The sequence below is a fragment of the Lepus europaeus genome, chromosome 10 (assembly GCF_033115175.1).
Source record: "Lepus europaeus isolate LE1 chromosome 10, mLepTim1.pri, whole genome shotgun sequence".
Lineage (NCBI taxonomy): Eukaryota > Metazoa > Chordata > Mammalia > Lagomorpha > Leporidae > Lepus > Lepus europaeus.
Window position 1 is genome coordinate 93,000,309 of NC_084836.1, and position 21,108 is coordinate 93,021,416.

A 21,108-nucleotide genomic window follows, 5' to 3' on the forward strand; every position below is an offset into this window, starting at 1 on the left:
AATCATCACTAGGCAAGTACCTGAGGATTAATTGTTGCAGGTAAGATCCCATTATAAATGCTAGACTTAGTGGGCAAGTTTTGAGAGGTAGGGTAAGTGCATAATCTTCCAGTCTGCCCCAAAATATAAATTTAATGCAAAAAGAAAAACAGTAACTTTACAGAGCTGAAACTTGGCAGACATCAAGGTCACTAAGGAACAAAAATAACATTCCCAGATAACAAGACACACGTTCACGGCAAATCCCTCGATGGGATGTGCTGAGAAGAGCACAACATCATTTCTGTGGTGTTCTATGCAATCTATGCTGGTGTCAGCTCTTATTTTTCTTAGTTACCAACAAAGGATGCTCAGTTTTCATGTACTTGAAGCTGAACTCCATAGTTTTACTTACAAAAAACAGTGACAGCAGCAGCAGCAACAACAAAACACTGACACTTTTTCTTACGATGTTTTATATTATCTGTAAATATAAAATGCACAGCATGTTTTCTGGCTCACACCAGAAAATGAAGAGGAAGTTTGCATTTTAGACTTTTAATTCTTGCCTGAACTTTATTTTTTTCAGAAAATGATTTAAAATGTATGATGAAAAATATTGCCCATTTCCCTCTAGGTGGAATAACTTCCACCATTTTCCCAGGGAGTGACTCTTACTATGATGGTGGTTTTATCAATGGATGGGGCTGAGAAAGTAAAACTATGGATGCACAGAAGTCAGGGGCTTCCAGTGAACAGGGAAGGCTACCTAAATCACCTTATTCAGTTGTTCCACTTGGTTGTTCTAATTGCCCCTTCACTGAAGGCACGCTGGTACCAACTACTGTACTTGGAAAAACTGTCTTGTTCTCCCAGAGTTAAGCACCTCTCACTGAACATCTCTGCAGGTAAGAGTCCAATTTTGTGTCAATGATAGCCTGTTCTTGAATACTACTTGTGTCTGCTATAAGTGTGCCAGCATATCAATACCTATAGAAGTATGTCAGTAGGGTAATAGTGGTCAATGTTTGCAGATATTTTTGATTGCGAGGGCAATTGAGATGGCAATTGAGATGGACCTTACACTAGTGGACAGGGGTCAATGATGACAATATGCATCCTAAACGCACAAGAAAAACTTCCACAAAAAGAATTATCAAGTCCAAAATGTTAATACAGCTGAGGTTGAGAATCCACAAATACAAGAAGGACATAGTTTGTTGTTGTGGCTTTGTTTTGTTTTTAAAATTCTAGTTAAGGGACTATATCAGTCCTCCAGTTCCTAGGGAAACCTGCTGATTTCTCTCTCTCTCTCTCTCTCTCTCTCTCTCTCTCTCTCTCTTTTAAGATTTATTTATTTTTATTTGAAAGTCAGAGTTACACAGAGAGAGGAGAGGCAGAGGGAGAGGAGAGAGGTCTTTCATCAGATGGTTCACTCCCCAATTGGCCACAATGGCCGGAGCTGCACCGATCTGAAGCAGGAGCCAGGAGCTTCTTCTGGGTCTCCCACACAGGTGCAGGGGCCCAGGGACTTGGACCATCTTTTACTGCTTTCCCAGGCCACAGCAGAGAGCTGGATTGGAAGAGGAGCAGCTGGGACTAGAACTGGTGCCCATACGGGATGCCGGCGCTTCAGGACAGGGTGTTAAATCCGCTGCGCCACAGAGCCGGCCCCATCTCCTCTCCCTCTCTCTCTCTCTCTCTCTCTCTCACACACACACACACACACACACGTTGTCACACCTTCCTCTTAGTATGCTCCTGCTAATGGCACAAGGTGATCCACTGACTGAGCCTTTTTTATCATCATCATCATCATCATCATCATCACAATAAACAAAATCTATACAGCACTTTAAACTATATCAAGGGGCTGGTGTTGTGAAGCAGTAGTTTAAGATGCCATCTGCAGTGCCAGCATTCCATGTGAGTGCTGGTTCGGGTCCCAGATACTCCAGTTCTAATAGAGTTGGGAAAGCAACAGAAGACGACCTAAGTACTTGAGTTCCTGTCATCCATATGGGAGACCTGGATGGAGTTCCAGATTCCCAACTTTGGCTTGGCCCAGCCCCAGCCTTTGTAGCCATCCACCCTTGTAACTCTGCCTTTCAAATAAAATAAAATAATTTAAAAAGTTATAAAAACTGTGTCAAGATTTTCTCTTGCATCACCTCGTTAGATGCTTGACTCAAGATCCTATCACAGTGAGGCATCCCAGGTTAGTGCCCATTAGTCTTTTCTGGGAATATCCAAATTTATGTGTCCAGGGATCTTGGCAAGATTCATGCTCCCACAGAGGACACAGGGCTTGTAAATAAGTTGATTCTCAGAAATAGTCTTCAAAAGCCTACTGTCCCCTGAAGTAAACAGACAAACCATTACTGACTCTAGATTATGTATCTAATTAAATTGTTGGCAGTAAACAAAAGAAAACCAAATTAGATCATTGCTGTGAAGCGTCACAACATGCAGTCTGATTTTTCTACTTTAAGGAAAGTCAAGAAAAGACTTGTGGCTACTGTAAAGAAAGAAGCTTTTTTTATTTTTAGTATTATGCAGCCAAATTTACTGGACTGGGAGAAGAGCATAAATGTTCCTAAAATAATCTCAAATTTTAATTATAAACAGTAATTATAAAATTAATAAATTGAGCAAACTCAGAGAAGTTAAGCAACTTTGAAGCCACATAAATAGTAAGTGGCATGCCAGCTCCAGCCTGAATCCTATGTCTGTCTGGTTTTCTTCACCATATCATACTATATCTGCACCTGAGATTAAAAATTTAAAAAGTTATATCTTACTTAAGGCAACTAAGTGACAAAGACTGGACTAATATGGAAATGTCCTGAAGCCTGGTTGCTACTTCCTAAAGCACAATAAAATATAATGGTCAAATTTTAAAATGGCAATGTGACTAATACCTTTGGAAAGTACATAAAATCCACTGATATATTTCAGGAGAAAAGAAAGACTTTTATTAGACAAGCCCCTGAAACCAAACACAAGGATCTGTACTGATCTTAGCCAAAGGATTTTAATCCTGTGACATGCTTCTTCTCAGTCCCAATGTTCTGCAGGCCAAATATCCCATTACCAAAATGAAATTGGCAATGATTTGAAGTACAGCATAGAAGCATTTTTCCATGAACAGGGACAGAAATCCAGAAATATCATGATCTCTTGCACGATTCTACTTTACTCTGAATAACTGTATTTAATCATTTTTAAAATAGGAAATATGCTCACATACACCACAAAGACTTTTAGTTTAAAATCTCCTTTGAAGCCTATCCCCAACTATCAAGCCTCCCTAAGAAACTGTTGTGTATCCTTCAGGGGAGGAAGGGGATAAGGTTGCCTGAGATCCCCCTCAGTTCTTTACATGTCCCCATGGGAAGGACAGGAGATCTGGTCTAACCTCAAAGTCAATTAGACATCCCGACAAATAGACTTATGGATTAGTTTTAGGAGAAGAGACATGATTCCCTGAAAAGCCCTTATAAGCCAGCCACCACCTAGGGATGGCCTATGGAAAATACTCCTAGAACCCAGAATCATCGAGATTGGGCTCCCTGGAAAATGTCAGTTAGATTATACCTGGAGAACTAAGTGGATAAGCCTCACAATCCTGTGAACCTCACCTGCAGAAAGATCTCTAGCTGACGGCACCTGTGGAGCCACTCACTAAGGCAGTATCTATGGCAGATCATTGCCATGGAGGACTACAGCTGTCAAAGTTACAAATGCATATTTTCTTTTCTTCTATCTTTTTTTTTAAAGATTTATTTTATTTATTTGAAAGACAGAGTTATAGAGAAAGATAGAGCCAGAAAGAGTGAAAGAGGTCTTCCATTCACTGGTTTACTCCCCAAATGGCCACAACAACCAGGGCTGAGCTGACCCGAAAGCCAGGAGCCAGGAGCTTCCTCCAGGTCTCCCACACAGGTGCAGGGGCCCAAGGACTTGGGCCATTTTCTACTCTTTTCCCAGGACATAGCAGAGAGCTGGATTAGAAGTGGAGCAGCTGGGACTTGAACTGGCACCCATATGGGATGCCAGTGCTGCAGGCCAGGGCTTTAACCCACTGCGCCACAGTGCTGGCTCTGTACAAATGCATATTTTCTTTAAATCAGCAATTCAACTTCTCAGAACTTATTATACAGATGTTTTTGCATACATAGAATACAGTATGTGAGTAACATTATTCATTGTGACATTGTTTACAAAAGTAAAAGATTAGAAACAATACAAAATACATCAATGGAAAACTGCATAAACATATAATGTATAAATATTATGCATAAATAAATAAAATTGCTGTAAAATGAGAAAACTCCATGGACTGTTGGAGCATTATCTACAAGTCTAACAACTAAAACAAAACAAGATATCATGTTTTATTGACCACTAGGAAATTGGTGATGTATATCCTTCAAGTATTTTTTTTTAATTTGAAAGAGAGAGATCTTCCTTTTTTTTAAGATTTTTTTTTATTTATTTGAAAGAGTTACAGAGTCAGAGGTATTCCATCTGCTGGTTCACTCCCCAGATGGCCACCATGGGCAGAGCTGCGCCGATTCGAAGCCAGAAGCTTCTTCCAGGTCTCCCATGCAGGTGCAGGGGCCCCAGGACTTGGGTCATCTTCTACTGCTGTCCCAGGCCACAGCAGAGAGCTGGATCAGAAGAGGAGCAGCTGGGACTAGAACCAGCATCCACATGGGATGTCAGCATTTCAGGCCAGGGCTTTAACCCACTGTGCCACAGTGCCAGCCCCAAGACAGAGATCTTCTATCCACTGGTTTATCCCCCTATTGCCTGCAACAGCCAGAGCTGGGCCAGGCTGAAGCTGGGAGCCTAGAACTCCATCTGGGTCTCCAATACAGATGGCAGGAGCTCAAGTATAGTTGAACCATCACCTGCTGCCTACCAGGATGCTGGATTGAAAACAGAGTAGCCAAGACTTGAACTGGCACTCTGATATGGGATACAAGCATCCCAAGTGGTGGCTTAACCCTCTGTGCCAGAAAGCCAAAAGTATTTTTTCTCTGTGATTGAACACACTTATGTATTTTTCTAGTATGATTTAAAAGTACTATTCTATAAACTAGTTTATTTTCCAATATGATCAAAATTATCTTATGTCTATAAGTTTTGAAAATTTGACATTTTCAATGGCTTTAATTAAAGTAACATACACATATAGAAAAGTGTACAAACCATAATCTACAGCTCAATTAGTTATCACAAAGTGCACATACCCACTACACAACACCCAAACAACACCCAAAGCAACCATTTTAACAAAATGTTCTATTTATAGAAATGTAACTTATATAAATATAAGTTCTAATTTTATACTTAGAGACTGGAAAATATTTTCCCTTGCTAATGTAGAGTGAAATATGACTTTTATTTCTGATAATCAACTGCAACTAATTTTATGGGGCTCTTTTTAGAAAGACCTCAGCAAAACATTTACAAATCTGTGTGAGGTGTCTGTAAGATGACATATGCAAAGTTGAAACTATGCATATAAATTTACATGACTACAGCTCATAAAGGCAGCTAATGAGTTAAGACTACAATTCTGAGTTAGTTTTTATGTGATAGATACTGGGCTACATACTACACACTTTATTATTCATTATGTTTTCAACAAGGACATCTATAAGTCAACTGAAAAAAGGTGATTTGAAAGAAATGATTATGGCTGGCGCCGTGGCTCAAATAGGCTAATCCTCCGCCTGTGGCGCTAGCACACCAGGTCTAGTCCCGGTCGGGGCGCCGGATTCTTTCCCGGTTGCCCCTCTTCCAGGCCAGCTCTCTGCTGTGTGGCCCGGGAGTACAGTGGAGGATGGCCCAAGTCCTTGGGCCCTGCACCCGCATGGGAGACCAGGAGAAGCACCTGGCTCCTGGCTTCGGATCAGCGCGGTGTGCCGGCTGCAGCGGCCATTGGAGAGTGAAACAACGGTAAAGGAAGACCTTTCTCTCTGTCTCTCTCTCTCATTGTCCATTCTGCCTGTCAAAAAAAATGATTATGAAAGATGTAAAATACTGATACTTATATAACAGTAAATCCTATGAAAACTCTGTTTCTTAGAAATCTAGTATTGCATACAAAACTGAGAAGTATACAACTGAAGAGAAAATCAATCATATAAAAAATTCTTAAAACTCCCTCACAAATTAAAAAATGACCAAATCTGAGGGCAGCTCAAAAAGCTTATGGAAAAACAGAATAAAAATATAAAGCTTACTTTGGTACAATAATTTTTTTGAAATCCATGCATAGTATTTTCATAAATGCATTTCTCTTTCTTTTTAAAAATAGATTCATATGCAGATATAAATGTTCTCGTTCATGTGTCATAATTTGTTTTTATAAATGGTGGGAGTTAGTTAATGTATATCAGAAAGCTCATAAAGCTCATGGCTCATCTGTGCGAAACAGGATTTCTCCTTGCCTGATGTAGTGAAGTCTGTGTAATCTCTTCCAGTCTCTTCTCCTCTCCCATCCTTATGTGAGTTTGTAACTTTCAGTGCACTTATTGTAGAACCAGAGAAATAGGAAACAAAGGACTAAGAAAAGTGGTTTTGTGATCTATATTAATCTTTTTACACCTCCTGATGGAACAATATATCAATAGTTTCTACTTTATAAGATTGTTGTGAAGAGTCAGTCTGTGTGTGTGAAGGACATGCACAGTGACAAGTACATGGTAAATAGTTCACTCTCACTGTCAATACCACAGTTGGTTTTTATGCCAATCTTTATACATTCTTACCAATTCATTCCATACTTGTTTGAATTCATACGCCAGGGTTCTGGGAGACAGAGAAAACACAAAGGCACTGTTGCCAAGTATCTTGAAGTATTGGGTGATCGCCCCAACCAAACCCTCAGATGCACGGATGGTGGTGCCATTCACAAATGGGATGTCAGACTTGAGGATCATTCACAATATCCATGAGACTTGATTATTTAAAAAAAATTATTTATTTATCTGAGAGGGAAAGAGACAGAAGAGAGCACACTCCTGTCCACTAGTTCTCTTCCCAAATGTGCTGCAACAGCTAGGAGAGTGGGCCAGGCTAGAGCTGGGAGGTGGGAACGCATTCTGTGTCTTCCATTGTGAACAGCTTGAGCCATCATCTGCTGTCCCCCAGGGTGCCTATCAGCAGGAAGTTGGCTGGTGGAGATTGAATTTGAAAACAGGCACTCTGATGTAGGATCCAGGTATCCCAAATGTCATCTTGACCACTACTCCAAATAGCTGCTTAAACTTGCTTGAAAAAAAAAATGGTCTCACATGATTTACTGCACAAAGGTGCATGATTTTAAGCTGATAACTAACATGTATTGAATTAGCTAGATTTACTCAAGTTTAAACTTAGCCTTTCAGTTTCCCTGAAAGCAGATATTTCCCAAAATTATGTAAGCCTGACCTTAAAACAAAGAACTTGTATATAAACAGTGCATAAGTTTAAGAAAAGTGGCCTATTCTTCACTCTTTTTGAAAAGATTTATTTTATTTATTTGAAAGGAAGAGTTAAAGAAAGAAAGCAAGTGTAGCTCAACATATTTAGGTGTTTCAGGGCTGGCGCTGTGGCACAGCGGGTTAACGCCCTGGCCAGAAGCACCAGTTTGAGACCCGGCTGCTCCACTTCTGATCCAGCTCTCTGCTATGGCCTGGGAAAGCAGTAGAAGATGGCCCAAGTCCTTGGGCCCCTGCACCTGCATAGGAGACCCGGAAGAAGCTCCTGGCTCCTGGCTTTGGATCGGCGCAGCTCTGGCCCTTGTGGCCAATTGGGGAGTGAATCATCGGATGGAAGACCTCTTTCTCTATCTCTGCTTCTCCTCTCTCTGTGTAACTTTCTCTCTCTCTCTCTCTCTCTCTCTCTCTCTCTCTCTCTCTCCGTCCGTCCCTCTCATTGTCTCTGTCTCTCTGCCTCTCAAATACATGCAATAAGTAAAAAAAAAAAACTTTTAAAAATAATTTGAAAGATTTTAGAGGATTATTTTGGAAAAACAGTCCCATCCCCAACCCCCACAACGTTGAGAGAAAAAAAATCTCTTAAATAGGACACAAAAGGTACTAACAAAAGGGAAAAATGCAGTTAAGTACATTTAAAACTTTAAGAAATTCTATTAATCAAAATTGAAATAGAAAACTAGTTAAAAACAAAGTATCGGGTCAGTGTTTTGTCTTAGTGGTTAAAGCTACCACTTGCAATGCTGGTATTCCATATGGGTGCAAGTTCACATCCTGGCTGCTCCATTTCTGGTCCAGCTCCCTGATAATGGCCTAGCAAAGCAGCAGAAGATGGTCCAAGTGCTTGAACTCAGGTCACCCATGTGGGCGACCCAGATGTAGATCCTGGCTCCCACATGGCCCACCCCTGGCCGTTGCAGCCATTTGGGGGAGTGAACCAGTGGATGGAAGATCTCTCTGTCTCTCCTCCTCTCTCTAATTCTAACTTTCACATAAATAAGTAAATCTTAAAAAAATCAGTCCTCAGTCAAGACTAATTTCCAGAATATATAAAGAACATCTATATATCAATTAACCCCCCCCCCAACTCAACTCAACAGGAAACCATGAGGCAAAGACCTGATTTGATTTTTTATTAAAGAAGTGGACTGGTTAATAAACATTTATAAATAGTCTCAATGTTTGTTAGTGATCAGATAAATAGAAATTAAAATCTCTACAAGTCATCATTATAGACTCACCACATGGGTAGATTTAAAGGTCTGACAATAGCAAATATCAGAAAAGTCATTCAACAGGGATTCTCATATATACTGGTAGAAGTATGAAGTTGGTACAACTATTTTGGGCAAGAATTTAGTACTACCTGGTGAAACTGAAAACACACCTATCCTGTGCTTTAACATTCCATTCTTACATATGTATAAGATAGAGTAACTGGTACACATAAGTTCCAAGGACCATGTACATGAGTTGTCATGGCAGTATTGTCTGTGGTTGTCTAGACATTCATCTATCTTAAATTTGATGCATAAATCATGTTTTGTTCACACAGTGCAATAGTATGTAGCAATTTATCAAAGAGACCACAGTTACATTCAAGAAAATGGAAAAGCCTCACAATATAATGTTGAATATGAGAAGTTAAGATATTGAGAATAGTTGGTGAAAGTTTAACATTGAACTAGAATTTCTGTGCACATAATATGTGACAGGCAATACTCTTCCCTATCATTTAGTGATACCTGGCTACATACAAAACTATAAAGGTAGGCAAGGCCACATGAGTAGAAGTTGAAATCACATCCAGAAGGGGCAGGGTGTGTGATGAGGGAGAACCAGGTGAGGGGTGTCACGGATGTTGACGATGTCCCACTTACTTGATTGTGTGACTTGAATGTATATAAATGTTTGGCTATAATAAAACATTTCTGTCAGCATTTTGGCCTTTTATTATGGGATGCTGATCTGTGCATTACAATATATTTATCAGCATCCTTGAACTCTACCCTCTAGATGACAGTAATACCTTATCCATCCCAGGTTCTGACAACCAAAATATCTCCAGATATAACCTAAAGTCTCTACAGAGGTTAGGGAGGTAGAGTCACCCCCGCTGCACCTCTATTGAGAACCACTAGTATAATTTTCTGATGAAAGTATACACTAACCCTCATATGCAATAATAAATACATTTTTAAAATAAGCTTGAGTGATGAGGAGAGCCAGGGAGTCACTATCCTCTGATCTATCCCTAAATTCCTGCAACAACTTAGGACCTGGCCAAGGCGAAAGTTGGGAGCTGGGAATTTAATCTGGATCTCGTACATGTGTGACAGGGAACCAATGATGAGCTATCACTGCTGCCTCCTGAGATCTGCAGCAGCAGGAAGCTGGAGTCAATAGCTGGAGCCAAGTACCCAATCCAGGTACTCCAATGTGGGATATGGGTATCTTAACTGGCATTCTAACCACTAGGCTAAACACCTGTAACTCCCACATGATTTTTACTTGAACTATTACCTTTTAAAGTAGAAAAGTGTGGGGGCAACTGTGAACCTTCCCTCAGGAGTGTTTTTGGCTACGCATCCAAATCTTTACTTTGAGGTTGTTGCTATTTTCTAGTTCCTTTATCCAAGAGATTTTATAGGTTACTAGTTTATAGAAGAGGAATTTTTATATCTTTAATAATTAGCTAAAATTCTCTTTTTCACATGGCATAAAATAAATGCAATGGAGAAAGTGCTTCAATTTTCAAAATAAACATCTTTAAACTAGCCTCATATTTCTGGCCCTTTAGTATGAGGAATTCATTTTCATTTTTGTTAGTAAAAAATAGGTAGATGCTAAAAACTTGACAACACAGTGTTCTTTTACATTAAGTATGTTTTAAAGTACATGTTGTCTTTTATATAAGTGCATTTTATGAAGAAAAATAATGTTGTGATTCATTAGAATTTAGGCAGTGCCATAAATCTGCTATGGAACAGAGGAAAAGCGTCATTTAATTATGTTGGGAAGAGGATCACTGCTTCAGCCCAACCACCTGTGCTAAATCAAGTCATTTAGAAACTCAAGGGCAGTGTGTGTGTGTCTGTGTGTGTGTGTATGAGTGCATGCACACACACATGAAATAAGGAAGATGCAAGTCAGTAATTTAATGCCAGTTACATTTATTTATAAGAATCCACTCAACAACATATGTTTTTGGTTAGCTAACAAATAAGTGGAAAGAAATTTATATTTTTAAGTGTCTAAAAGGATAAGACTTAAGCATAGTATTTTCAGTTCACCAATATACGACACACACACACACATATACACCCCAATATTCATATATTATATAGATGTATTTTAGAGTCACTTATCCATGTCATTATTATTTAAAATGAGAAAAGGATAAAAAATTTGGTATTCTATTGTATTTGCAGTGTGCTTGAGTCACTTTTCCCTGGCTTGCAGAAACAAATTGATAAATTTCAGAAATCTTACAAGCTGATGAATGTCAAGTTGGTGGTTTAGAATATTGGTAATTTGGAATTAGCCACAATGAGAGTACTATGACCATGGAAATCAGCAAACCCATCTAATCAGAGCTCCCCACCTGACAGATGTTGGTTGTCAAACCTTTACCAGCATAGCATAAATCCTACAGGTGCATAGGATAAATGGCATTGCATAAATTCTGTCCTACAACAGTGACCATTTTAAAGTCTAGGCATTTTAAATGGTTCCATAGTAAATGGCACTATTATTTATGTGAAACATGTATTTTTATTTTATTTACATTTTAATTGTGTTTTCTCTTTCAAGAATATATCTTAACAGTTTTCTTATCTTCTATAAGTAATGTAGAAATTACTCTCAAGCAATTTCCTCAAATTATTTTAGATAAAGTACAAGATGTTGGTTGCTGGCCTGCATTAGCTAATATTTGAATGCTTATCTGTGTCTAATTTTGACTCAAAATTATATATGAAGACAAAGGGATAAGAGGTTGAAATGGAGGCAAAGATTGTAAATTACGGCTATAAAGTTTATTGAATGATGAATAACTGTTTACCCCTTCACTGAAATGTAGAAAAGACAAAATAAAAAAAAAAAAATGAAGTACTAGAATACTTCAAAAAGTTCATATAAATGAAATTAAAAGGTAAGTTTTTTAAAAAAGAAAAGTATTTAATTACTTATTTTGAAAGATTAACAGCCAAATTCTATTCACTGAAGCCAGAATCCAGGAACTCTATCCTTGTGTTCCATATGGGTAGTATGGGCCCAAGTACTTGGGCCATCTTCTGCCATCTCCCAAAATGAGTATGTAAGAAGCTGGATCTGAAGAGGAATAGCATGGACTCGAACTGGTACTCAAATGCAGCAGAGCAAGCAGCAGTTTAACTCATTGCAACATGATGTTAGCCCCATAAGTTTATTTTGGTGCAAAAATTATGAAATTCCTGCATTTTTTATTATACACATTTCCATGAAATTTTTAAGATCCCTCATGTGTTAAAAAATATTTGGCTCAAATATCAAGAAACATTTCCTAAAATGAGATCTTAAAAGTAAATTCTTGGTAGACACACAAGAGCTGGTGGTTTAGTTAATTTTATTGCCTTGGAGCAGAGAAATAAACTCAATGGACATCTTTGTTTCCAATTTCTTCTGTTCAATAAATATAAATCTTAAATAAATGTGTTAAGTCCACAAATATAGTTCTTGAATCCCAGATCGCCAAATGCCAAGAGACAAGCACAAATATGTTTTCATAATAAGCAAGCTTTTTTTTTTTTAAACTTTCATTTAATGAATATAAATTTTCAAAGTACAGCTTATGGATTACAATGGCTTTTCCCTCCCCCCATAACTTCCCTCCCATCCGCAACCCTCCCCTTTCCCGCTCCCTCTCCCCTTCCATTCACATCAAGATTCATTTTCAATTCTCTTTATATACAGAAGATCAGTTCAGTATATATTAAGTAAAGATTTCAACAGTTTGCACCCACATAGCAACACAAAGTGAAAAAATACTGTTTGAGTACTAGTTATAGCATTAAATTACAATGTACAGCACATTAAGGACAGAGATCCTACATGATATTTTTAAAAAATTGATTAATTTTCAATGACATTTCCAATTTAAAAAAATCAAGTTTTTTTTTTCATTTTCAATTATCTTTATATACAGAAGATTGATTCAGTATATACTAAGTAAAAATTTCATCAGTTTGCACCCACATAGAAACACAAATAAACAGTAAAAATACTGTTTCCGTACTAATTATAGCATTACTTCACATTGGACAACACATTAAGGGCAGATCCCACATGAGACGTTAAGTACACAGTGAATCCTGTTGTTGACTTAACAATCTGACACTCTTGTTTATGGCGTCAGTAATCTCCCTAGGCTCTAGTCATGAGTTGCCAGGGCTATGGAAGCCTTTAGAGTTCGCTGACTTTGATCTTATTCCGATAGGGTCATAGTCAAAGTGGAAGTTCTCTCCTCCCTTCAGAGAAAGGTACCTCCTTCTTTGATGGCCCTGTTCTTTCCACTGGGATCTCACTCACAGAGATCTTTCATTTAGGTCTTCTTTTTTTTTTCTTTTCCATGGTATCTTGGCTTTCCATGCCTAAAATACTCTCATGGGCTCTTCAGCCAGATCCAAATGCCTTAAGGGCTGATTCTGAGGCCAGAGTGCTATTTAGGACATCTGCCATTCTATGAGTCTGCTGTGTATCCCGCTTCCCATGTTGGATCATTCTCTCCATTTTTTATTCTATCAGTTAGTATTTGCAGACACTAGTCTTGTTTGTGTGATCCCTTTCACTCTTAGACCTATCAGTGTGATCAATTGTGAACTGAAGTTGATCACTTGGGCCAGTGAGATGGCATTGGTACATGCCACCTTGATGGGATTGTATTGGAATCCCCTGGCACGTTTCTAACTCCACCATTTGGGGCAAGTCCGATTGAGCATGTCCCAAATTGTACATCTCCTCCCTCTCTTTTTCCCACTCTTATATTTAACAGGGATCACTTTTTGGTTAAACTTTAAACACCTAAGAATAATTGTGTGTTAATTACAGAGTTCAAACAATATTACTAGAACAAAAAAAATACTATAATAGATAAAGTATTACATTGTACATCAACAGTCAGGACAAGAGCTGATCAAGCTTTAGATTTTTTTTTTTTAGGTTAAGAGTTAAATTTGCTTACACTTTCTTTTTTTCATACCATTTTCCCCACCTGAAATTCTCTCTGCCCCACTTCTTCAAGTTGTCATCCTATATATCCAAAAGTTTGGAATCTTAACTGGTATATTCTTTGTCTTCTTGTTCCAAAATGCTCTAGATCACTGACCATTTATATGTGAACATGTTCATTTAACACTTTCTCATATCTCCTGTGTTACTGTTTTCCAACTATTACTTGATTTTTATTATTGAATGTTATCAGTTAAAGCCTTGTCTCATTAAGAACAGAGATCCAAATCTTTGATTGCTCATGGAATCTAGTATGAGATCTGTGTACAACATATGCTCACTGGAATTTGTTGAATTAAATGAAGACACCAGATCCTATGCTACAATGTGCAAAGCCTGGTGATTACTGAAGAACTCCAAACACTATAGGTAACTTTTATTCATTGAAGTTGTTTTTCTTTATTTGTGTAGCATTTGCCATATCTGAGGCACAAAGTTGCAATAGAATAACTTTTGTACCTGTCTCCTTTCCAGTTTCCATTTACTACTATTTGAAAACAGGCACACACACAACATATTCCAAAATATCAGGTAATCACTGAGCATAATCATAATGTGAATGGAAGCAGGAAGTTACAAAAGGGAAGTTGTGACTAGAGTCCATTGAGCATTTTACGGTGCTGGAGTATCTAGTCCTAGTTGGTTGAATCCTAAGAGGAATTAGGAGTCAACAAATAAACTATTAGGAATTATGAAATGTATTTTCCTGATCAGCAGGTTGCATGAGCAACTTTTTTATTCACCTGCCATTTGTTCTTACTTCTTCTGCAGGTATTTTTATGCTTTTCTATTATCTTATGGGGTTTATGTGTTTTTCTCAGTTATTCATAGAAATTCTTGAATTTCAGATATATTAAACCTTTATATGCTGTCCATATTTAAGATCATTTTGTCCAGGTGAGCTTTGCTTAATTATTTTCATTGTGTAACTGATTTCCCAAAGTCTCTTTCTGGCTCCAGTGTTTCAAGAGTTACTTAGGAAGACTTTGCCTACCAAATCATCATAAAATTATTCCCCAAAACCTTTTCAAAAAACACTTTAAATTTTGTCATGAATGGACAATTTCTAGAAACTTTTTTCATTGGTGGATCTGGAACTTATGTTGGAGTATAGATTACTTTAGATATATAATTTTTTCTTTTTTGATTAAGAAGTAATTGTCCTACTAATGACTGTATATGAGTGCAATATTTCCCACTGATTTGAAATGTCATTTTTGACATTATTACGTTCATCAGCTTTTAGTTTCCATGAAGAACAATGATGCGTTTGGTTAGACAGGCTTTAACTGGTGGGTGTAACTTCTGGACTGAGGAAACTAAAAGTTTGTTGCAGCCTTTTACATTCCTCATTTTCTGCTATGACCATGGAAAATGCTTTATGTTGAGATAGCAAAGCCCTAAGATTGAAGCAGTCTGTATTGTTTAGACCCTGCCCAGTGCACAGTTTCCCTGGAGAGTCTCCTGGATATTAGGTATATTTTGCTTGATAGAGAAATGGATTTCAGTAGTCAGGCTCTGAGATTTTAGGGTTTGTTATTACTGCCTACATATACCTCATACTGACTAATATACTACCTCTAACATATATAAATACTAATATATATGTATACGTATCTTATATATGTTTATGTATTTATATCTTATATATGTATATGTGTGTATATATATATATATAGTTTTACTTCTTGAGGTTTTGCTTTCTATCTTTTTATCAATTTGCTTATTCTTATGGCATCATCTCCATTTTACTGGAACTTTCCAGGACATCTTTTATTTTAATTTTTAATTAGTTTTTAACAGATTCAATGTGCTATGTAGACACAATTCTAAGAACATGATATTCTGTTCCTCCCTCCCTCCCTCTCCCCCTCTCCTTCTTAGCCTCCTTCTTTCTCACTTTTTTTTTAGTTTGTTAGATAACATTTTAAATTTATATTACAGTTGAAAAGCTTAATACTTCCCCAAATAAGAAGTTTAAAAGTAAAAACCAAAAATGCCCTAGTTTAGTGGGAATATAGACTGCAGTTATAAACAATTGAATGGAAAAATGACCATGTCACCCATATACAGTATATTTTAAAGTAATCACAGATCATTACAACTATAGTAGTATAACATTCTCAACCACTGGTTTGACAAAAGTATAAAATACAGCTTTACAAAATTATGTTTACAGCAATAATCATACCCACAGACATTTCTTTCTTGTTTTTTCTTCTATTCTTCCTTTTTGCTTTCTTGCTTGCTAAATTTTGGCTCCCACATATAAGGAGAAGATGTGGTATTTGTCTTTCTGGGTTGTAGGCAGCCCATAAACAAGTCATAGACAAGGCAAGGTCAGTCTTGGCTTGTGGAATTCCTGGGATGAAAAAAAAGTCACCTATTCCCATGCTCTAGGAGAATGATCAAATAAGAACACTCTGCTAAAATTAACTATGTTGTGACTGTGTTGTAGAAAGCCCGATAAGTTGCTTGTGTATATTGTTAACTTCTGAGTTGCCTTGAGCTGCAGCTGGTTATGCATAAAATATCGCCGAGATGCTGGAATAAACGAGCCTTGATCAGACTTTTGTCTTGGCTCCATTCTCTGCGCCCTTGTCCCTCTTTTCATTCCCACTCCCTCCTTCAGGTTCCGTTCGACAGGTGCGGCTGGCCCGCATCACTGGGTCTAGCTTATTTCATTCAACATGATGTCCTCCAGTCATATCCATTTTGCTGCAAATGGTAAAATTTCTTTCTTTTTTACAGATGAATTTTTTCCATTGTGCATATGTACCAAATTTTCTTTGTTCATTCATCTGATGATGGACACCTTGGTTGATTCCAAATTTTGGCTATTGTAAAAAGTGCTGCTGTGCAGATATCTTTTTTTTTTTTTTAATTATTTGACAGGTAGAGTTATAGACAGTGAGAGAGACACAGAGAGAAAGGTCTTCTTTCCATTGGTTCACTCCCCTAATGGCTGCCACAGCCAGTGCTGTGCCGATCTGAAGCCAGGAGCCAGGTATTTTCTCCGTCTCCCATGTGGGTGCAGGGACCCAAGCACTTGGGCCATCCTCCGCTGCCCTCCTGGGCCTCAGCAGAGAGCTGGAGTGGGAGAGGAGCAACCGGGACTAGTCCCTGGTTCCCCAACCAGGACTAGAACCTGGGGTGCCGGTGCCGCAGGTGGAGGATTAGCCAAGTGAGCCACGGTGCTGGCCCACAGGTATCTCTTTGTTACATTGTATTCAAGTCTCTTGGGTATATACCTAAGTAGTGGGATTGCTGGATCATACGGCAAGTTTATTTCTAGTTCTTTAAGAAATCTCTGCACTGTTTTACATAGTGGCTGTATTAATTTACATTCCCACCAACAGTGTGTAAGTGTTCCCCTTTCTCCACATCTTTGCCAGCATTTGTTACTCTCTCTTATTTGGATTTCAGCCATTCTGACAGGGGTGAGGTGATATCTCGTGATTTTGATTTGAATTTCCCTGATGGCTAGTGATGTTGAGCATTTCTTCATATATTTTTTGGTCATTTGTATTTCTCCTTTTGGGAACTGTGTAATGAAGACCTTTGCCCATTCCTCAACTGAATTTTTTGTTGTTGTTGTTGAGCTTTTTAAGTAGCTGATATATTTGAAATATTAATCCTTTGTCAGATATGTGGCTTGCAAACATTTTTTTCCTATTCTGTTGGATGTCTCTTCACTCTATTGATCATTTCCTTTGCTGTGCAAAAGCTTCTGCTTTTGATATAGTCCCATTTGTTTAGTTTTGCTTTCATTGACTGTGCTTTTTTGCCTTCCAAGAAGTCCTATGATCAAGTCCTCTATAATTGCTGAGTTTTTTTTTTTGCATTAGCTTAACATACACTTTTAGAATTCTATCAGAAGGTCTGGGTTGGTTTTTTGAATGATGTTGCCTTAGATTTGTATATTAATTTGGGAGAACTGACATCTATGACATATAAAGTCCTCTAGCTTTCCCCCTATGTCTTGCATGTTTCTATTTTAGAAGTTTTTTGTTGCTACTGAATGGAATATTTATTTATATTACATTTTAAAATTAATTTGCATTAATCAGTGGGAAAAAAATTGAGTTGTACATAGAATTCAGTTGTGTGTATTTCTCTTATATGCAGCTGTTCTTTTCCTGAGCTCACTTACTACTTTGGAAAAAATTAGTTGACTTTCTTTTAGCAAGACATAGTCCTGAGGTTATTTCTTAGAGGCTTACTATGTCTCTTTCTGGAATTTTTCCTAGTCACTAGCCTGGGTACAATGTATTTCTTTCCCTCATGGCATTTTCTACCATCTGTTCTAGGACATTTAATGTGTCCTATTTAAATTCTCCCTTCCACCTCTTGTTCCTGTAAGGCATTTAGCAAATCTGTTTGTGTAATTAAATTCTTGTACTATTATTACTTTATGAACTAATTTTACTACATTGCTTAGCTTATTTAATTTTTCCATATCAGTTTTACCACACTTAACAAGAAAACTATTGTATTTTGTTTGTATACCTTATTGTATAGTTCCTAATGTGAAAACAATCTCCTTGTCTTTCATAGATTATCCTCTTAATATGAAATCTCAAATTGTCAATTATATAAAAATCTTTGCCTGTAACTATGCATTAAAAGTTCCTACCATTAGAATGTAAGTTTTTATTTCTCATGGTGAATTGGATTTTTACATCCATTATTAAAGCTAAGAAGGGTTCAGAATACAGAAGATAGTTATCCTCATAGGATTTTTTTTTTTTTTTTGAGAGGCAGAGTGGATAGTGGGAGAGAGAGACAGAGAGAAAGGTCTTCCTTTATGCCGTTGGTTCACCCTCCAATGGCTGCTGCAGCCGGCGCATCTCGATGATCCCAAGCCAGGAGCCAGGTGCTTCTCCTGGTCTCCCATGCGGGTGCAGGGCCCAAGGACTTGGGCCATCCTCCATTGCCTTCCGGGGCCATAGCAGAGAGCTGGCCTGGAAGAGGGGCAACCGGGATAGAATCCGGCGCACCAACCAGGACTAGAACCCCGTGTGCCAGCGCCGCAAGGCGGAGGATTAGCCTGTTAAGCCACGGCGCCAGCCTGATGGTTTTTTTATTTTTATTTTTTTTTAGGATTGTTTACATAAGAATCACTATATTCTTTTTAATCTTTCCTTTAAACAAGTTTAACAAAAATTTTGTAGTCTTATGGGTACTTAAATCCCACAGTTTCAAACCATCTAGCTGCCCAAGAACTTAAAAATCATTCCCTCCAATACCTTTTGCCCAAACACATGTCTCACAGGACCTATTCAAAAAGGCAAAAGTGGAGTTGTTGTTCCCACACTGCTCTGTGGAATACCACATCTTCCCCTCAAAACAAACAAATAATACCAGGCTACTCCTATTTTGAATAAGTCAAATAAATAAATAAGACAGATTTATGTTGAGGACTTTTGTTAAGGATAAAGTCTAATTCCTCCCCTCTTTAGTCTGGGCTGACTGTTAATGGCTTGTTTAACCAATAGAATATAGCAGAAACAGCATTCTCAGACCCTATGTTATCAAAGTCTTGTAAAGAAATACAGTTTCTAGCTGGGCTTTTGGGAATTCTTGCTCTGAAGATAGAAGGTATGAAAATACTGAAAGTGCCTTGCTATAAGGAAGCCCACACTAGCCAGATGGAGAGGCTGCTTAACTAATACATATTCCTGATCAGTTCTCAGCTGCTTTGGCCATATTGTATCGGGTGCTAGGCATGATGAATGCAAAGGGTTGCAGCTAGCTCTTGCCTTAGCCTCAAAGTATCTGCCACTAGATAGGGGAACACAAACAAAACCAGTCTCGCTGAGCCCATCAACCCAAGAACCATGAGACCAAAGTTTTTGGATGGTTGGTTATGCAACAACACCTAATATGAATAAGCTATCATAGCAAAAATTTGTCTATGTGAAGTCCACTGAGAATCTAGGAATCTACTCAGGTCATCTGTCCTCCATGAGACAGTTTAGCAATTCATGCTACTGCTTAATAATGATCTTTTCTCTAAAATAACCATAGCAGGACAGGGGAACACTGGAGCACCTTGCACCAATGATTTGTTTAGATCTGGAAGTGCTACATCACACTGCTTCTATTTGCAGTCTATTGATGGAATATTCACACTGGTGTGCCAAACTTCAAGGGGAGTATGGAAACCCACTTAACTGCAGAGTGGAAAGATAGGAGAACTGGACATGGATACACCACATTCTTCTCTATTCTCCTACAATGTCACCTCATTAGAGTCCAGGGAATTCTAGGACTCATGTATTTTTGTATAACCATAGCTGTACCATGAGGCTACCATTGGACACTACTGTGAGGATATAAGCTTTTTTCCTAGTACCAGATACTAATTATTTAAAAACTGTAAATCCATACTTTAAATATGAAAAAAATGATTGTACTCTCACTGAATTACCTAGTGCTACATAACAACTTAACTCTTAGTGGCTTAATCCATCAACATTGATTACCTCACAGTTTCTGTGGGTAGAGGACCCTGTTAAGCTGTGCCCTCTGGCTCTGGGTCACTCACAAGCTTAGTCATCTCAATGGCACTAGGGGTGGATCCACTGCTATCTAGGTAACTCATGTGGTTATTTGCAGGATCAGTTCTTTCAGGGATGTTGGACTGAGGCCACAGTTTTTTCATGAGATGTTGGTTGGCCTCCTTCAGTTCTTTGTCACATGGAGCTCTCCACACAGAATCTCAGACTGAGCAAGCAAGAGGGGAAAAAAAGAGTTCCAGTCAGAAGGAAGTTGTAGGTAATTTACTTTTTTTATAAGCTTATTACAGAAGTGATATTCCCATATTATTTTATATGGGAGTGAGTTACTAGACCCAGGCCACATTCAAGAGATCACACACAGGCTGAACACTAGGGAGTGTGATCTCGGAGCACTGTGTCTGAAGCTGCCTACACCTACTATTGTTACGTAATGAGTGTTCTGCTAAGCACTAAGATACATCAAGTGAAGCCCTTAACTTTGAAGAGTTCCTTGTAGGCTGGAAGGATGAGGGGAGAGGGTGACAACTACATGTTATTGTGTTACAATATGGAAAAAAAATGTAGTAGAGTTTGTACAGGAGCACTATTGTATCTGAGAGGAGATAGCAGCACATTCTGCATGGGATAGAGGCTGAATAATGACTCATTGGGTAACTAAAGAAGAATGTTTTAGCAGGAATGAAGAGGCAAGGAGGCATAAAAGTACACAGTGTGCTTGGGGAGTGGGGAGGAGCTTTGTGTTACTGGAACACAAAGAATGGTGGAATGTAAGGTGGGCAGAACTGAAGCTAGTTCGTGAACCACACTAAATAAATTTAACTTAGGTAAGAAAAATTAAAGAGCCT